A 5411-nucleotide genomic window follows, 5' to 3' on the forward strand; every position below is an offset into this window, starting at 1 on the left:
AGCTTTCTCTTCAGCGCACTCCCCGACGATCGGACTACTATCCAAAACTACTACCATCGCAGATGGGTCGAAAGATTTCGCTCTCCATCCAACCGCGACTGATCGCATGGTTGGTCTTTTAAGATTCGGGCTCGTCGCTATTTCCCAGAATAGAGCACTATGATCACTGGCTGTGTAAATGTCCATCACTTTCCAGATATGGCTGCGCTTGATGAGGCTGCTGCTGACAAATGTCAGATCGATGATGGAACTTGCCTCTCCTTTGGTAAACGTTGGGGTTTCACCAGTGTTGAGCAGGACTACGTCCAGTTTGGCGATGGCCTCCAAAAGTGCTTTACCTCTTGCATTGGTCGCCCTGCTGCCCCAGTCAACTGCCCAGGAATTGAAGTCGCCGGCGATTACCACCGGATAGTGCTGCTTCGCGTCCTCGGTCAGCCGGTCCAGGAAGTCGGTGAATTCATCCATGGAGAGACTCGGTGGTGCATAACAACTGTAGAATCGGACCCCATCTATCCCCACAGCTACGAAGCCGGACTCTGTAGTATTAGCCACACTCTGGAAAGGAAACTTGCCGCAAGACCATATGACAGCCTTGTTTGTTCTGTCCTCTTCCCACGGTTGACTGCTTAAGTGCCTGTAGGGTTCTGCTATTACAACTACATCAATCTTCAATTCGCGCACTGTCTGCATAAGCAGGTCGTGCGCCGCCTCACAATGGTTTAGGTTGAGCTGAAGTACTCTCATTTCCGTCTGCTTTTCAGCTTCTGGAGTGCCTCTCTGAAGAAGGGGCATCTGCTAGTACCTGCATGATGAGCTGTGTCTTTCCTGCAGGCCTGTTCGGCGCACAGAGCACACTTTGCTACATTCTTGCATTCTGCAACTTTGTGGCCGTCTTTCCCACACTTAATGCAAAGTTTGGTCCGGTCCACATTGCTTTTACATTGACTGGCGAGATGACCAAAGTACCAGCATTTGTAGCACTGAGTCGGTCTCTCTGTTAATCTTACGCGGCAATTGACCCAGCCGATCCTTAATTTTCCGTGTTCTCCGATAACATTTTTCACTATTTGAACTGCCAGTGTCACAAAGGCGGTTTGAGTACCTCTATAGGCTTTCCGCAGCGACTTAACTGCTTCGGCTGGGATCTTGTAGTCTTGTCCAGCTGCTGTTTGTAAAGCCCTCAGAACGTCATCCTTCGTAGTCGTGTCGTCAATATCTCGTATTTCGAGATTCTGTTCTTGCAGTGCCTGGCCTTTATCCTTATTGTTTTGTGTGTGTGTGTGTGTGTGTGTGTGTGTGTGTGTGTGTGTGTGTGTGTGTGTGTGTGTGTGTGTGTGTGTGTGTGTGTGTGTGTGTGTGTGTGTGTGTGTGTGTGTGTGCGAGTGTGCGAGTGTGTGTGTGTGTGTGTGTGTGTGTGTGTGTGTGTGTGTGTGTGTGTGTGTGTGTGTGTAATATAAGGAACGAACCTAATATCTTTAACATCTAAATGATTACTATTCTAGAATATAATATTTATTTCGTGGTTTGCTCGAGGAAAACTTTTTTACTACGGACAACAAACTTTTCTTTCTCCATAGTGGTCAGAATAATTCTGTTCTTGAATAAAAATTGGTCCATTAAGTTAGTTTTTTGTATGCATCCGTACATATCCATTATTTGTAACGGAAGTTTACATATAAAAAGGGCTTGCAATGAGATTCGTTTATCGTATTTTAAAGAAGAAAATAACTAACTCCAAGTAATTAATAGGAATGATTAGACTTGAGTTGTGGTTGGAGAAGAAAATATGATAACCCAGAGACAGGAATGGAATTTTTCAGATTTATAAACTATGACACAAAATGTGTGGGATCCGAACAATACAGAACATTTGAAGAGTTTTATAGATATAAAAAGTTTCTATTTCTGTTTTTCAGTTCCGGAATTCTACTTACTCGTACAGTATAGTCTACATAGTTGTCTTCATCATTGTATATAAGATATAACTAACAGAAAGTTATTACATGGATAATATTCGGGAATTTATTCAATCACTGAATATGATACAATACCACAATTAAATTTTTAATTCGATTAAAACAGTACAAGTTGCCGTCCCATAGTGCATCTCTGTGTGTAAAATTATCAAAACTTTAAACTGGGAATAATGTCAATAATGTATTATGTACTATTTTAAGGTATATCAAAGTGATTGACAGCCAAGTATTTAGCTGCCAACTCTTGATCGTAGGCGCTGTATTTATCTTGAAAAGGACTAAGCTCCTAGAATAAGGACAACAGATGCCATGCATCGCCCTTTTTGTTACTGCAGAGAAGCTCCCAAACTTGATAACTAAGATCCAGAGAAGCATCTATGATGTTGATGGGTCAACAATGTTACCTCACTAAGACTGCGCTTAGAGACCTAAAATGCTTACTCTCCATTATCTGTCCAGACAATGGGTGCATTACCTTTCAAATTTCCTTTTAAGGTTGGGGTACAACAGTACGGCTTATATGTTTCAATGCTGTCATTTTGGACTTTGTGCCACAACATTGTCGTTGAAGGAGGCATAGCATGAATCAGTCGCCAAATGGATGAATAGCTGGAAGCTCTGTGCTGCACTTCAAAGTCTTAAGGTAATAATAGGGATTCACAGAGGCCAAATGACATGTTAATATTTGTCGAGGTTATTGACGCGAGAATTTGATGGTAAGCACGTACAACTTCTAGAGTAGAGAAAGTTGTAGCACTGCTGAGTGAGTGTGAAAGATCCTAGATGTTGAGAATCGGTTAGTGGCAGAATGTACTAACCATTCAGAGTATTTGTTGGGAATAATACGCAGGAAGAAGGGAGGTGCTCTAGAAAAGTCTGGAAATTCCTGTTTTAACCACCTATGTCTAGTTGAGTTTGTCATAAGCTAGATGACATACTTTAACTATAGCTATACTGGTAGCCATCAATAGTCCTAATGAAGTGTCGTGTGTCGAGTTTGACCGGTCAGGCTGGTTTTCCTGAGGGCATTGTGAGGTCCGGTGAGAGTTATTAAATAGCTGGGAATATGCAGACAGGTACACTTTCCGTCTTAATACTACTTACCATACTGCAACGAGATGTATAGAAACTTGCCAAAAGCGACGTTTTTTTGTCAACCGAAGACTTTCATTGGACATTTAACATAGTGGAACAAGAATTCTACTTTAACTATGGGTTACATTAGATACCATTAAACGCCACATAAAGAGTTAAGTGAGTCCAAAACCTATATTCGTCATTAATCATAGGATGAGTGCATGTGGTATTTGCTGCAAAGTGCTCACATCTGGTCCTCAACCATCTCTATACCAGAGATTTTGGATAGACGCACATCTGTTCCAGTTTCCGTACGAAAAAGCTGTTTGTGATAAAGAAACGGCGGAATATCACTAGTACGAGATTACTAGCCGCTACTAGTGACCCCACTGCTCATTTTCCGAGGCTCTGAAGGCGTACTGACAGGGTTTGGTTTTTAAATTTCTGTGATATCAGCATACACAATTTCTTTTTCCGCTATTGGAACTCAAATAAATATTCGATCGCGAGTGTCGGTAATGGTAGTAGCCTCCACTATTTGTGGTCACGAACTAACTTCAAACACAGCATCAGAGAGTACAACACCCTCAGAGACCTGTGCACCAACGAGAGCGTGGAGATGTCAGAAGAATGTTCCCGTTTCCAACTTCTTGTGTTCTAGGAGCTGTAATATATTTTATTCCTGGGAAGTACTGAACTGCTGATTAGGTTCGGTTTTGCACTTCTGATATTTTCTGGTAGCTGGTGACTTTATTAGGACGCCCCTCATCCTGTCTACGTATTTGGCATACAAATTTCCTGCAACATAATAAAATTTGGCGCCTTCTGCGGTGACGGCAGCCAAGGAAAACTATTTATCAATCTGCGCAAACTGTAACTCAAAACCGACAGACCAGAAGAATGGAATTTTCACTGCAATCCGTATTGGGATAAATTAATTGCAAAGTGCGTGGAACTCTCGGGGATTCTCGCAATTTGCTCTTGTTTTCCAAGCTTTATTTTATTGGGAAAAATCATAGTATTGTTAGTTACTAACAATTTTCATTGTTATGTTATTAAAAGTTTGAACTATAATCGATAAATTAAGGGAGGTGGTTTAAATTTGTATTACGTTAAATATACAACAGTATAAAACATTGCTTACAATTACTGCAAATTATCAAATCGTATAACAAATATATTTATATGTATATGTAAATAAATAATTAAATATATATATATATATATATATATATATATATATATATATATATATATATATATATATAAGTAGGTAGGAATATGGCGGTTCTAGCTCACTTTCGGAGCCAACAGAAAATCAAGGGAAAATACTGTTTAAAGGACAATAAACGAATATGTAACTCACGAATGAAAAATTAACCGAATCTATAGCTGTTTTTTGCTTCTACTTTCTCAAATCAATCTATCGGAAATGTCTGCTACGACGAAAAATCTTCTACTCTAACAAAATTGATAGTAACACAGTCTTTATCTTTAATAGTCTTCTTTCCAGTAACAACCAAGTGTAATTTATCATGTTTATTCAATTCTTTAATCTTTTTTTTCATCCAAAACAGTCAAAAATCTGTTCGGTAAGTGTACTTTATAATCTTCCAACTCGGCAATTATTGTAAACCCGAATTTATCTTTCATTTTCTCCAGATTCAAAATTTTGTATTTCTTATTTTCTTCTAATTCCATTAATTTTCTTATATTCTTTGATCTTTAAATCACCAACCTCATTTAATTCTTTTAGTAGCTCCATTTAAATAAGAAAAATTTCTTAACTAAGGTTTGTAGGAGGCAATTTAAATTCTCTATACTACTTTTTTTCAATAATTTTAAGTCTTAGTTTACACATTTTTTAAATAATAAATAGAAGAATCTATCACTGTTTCACCAAAATTGTGCTGATTTCTGTCAAATTCAAGTAAAAATCATTAATTTTTTAAATTCTAAAATTATTGAAAAAATAGTATAGAGAATTTAAATTGCCTCCTACAAACCTTAGTTAAGAAATTTTTCTTATATAAATGGAGGGTGAAAAAGTAACATGTCCGTTTTGCAAAAAAGAAATTTTAAGAAAAAACTATGATCGACATTATGGCTCCAAAAATCCATGCCAAAAACAAAGAAATTTACGAGAAAGAACTGAATTTTTTAAGACAATGGGCTAAAGAAAATCAAATTGTCGATCATGATAAAAGATGTACAATATAGAAAAATTGCGTGAATTAAAGAAAAACTTTAAGGAAGATAAAAAAGATCTCAATATATTAAAGATGAAAAAAATTCAATCAATCGCTGAAAAATTGTCCATAGAAACAAACGATAAAACTAAGTCTGAAATGATCGAAG

This window comes from Homalodisca vitripennis, unplaced genomic scaffold, assembly GCF_021130785.1.
Source record: "Homalodisca vitripennis isolate AUS2020 unplaced genomic scaffold, UT_GWSS_2.1 ScUCBcl_2212;HRSCAF=6735, whole genome shotgun sequence".
NCBI classification, from domain to species: domain Eukaryota; kingdom Metazoa; phylum Arthropoda; class Insecta; order Hemiptera; family Cicadellidae; genus Homalodisca; species Homalodisca vitripennis.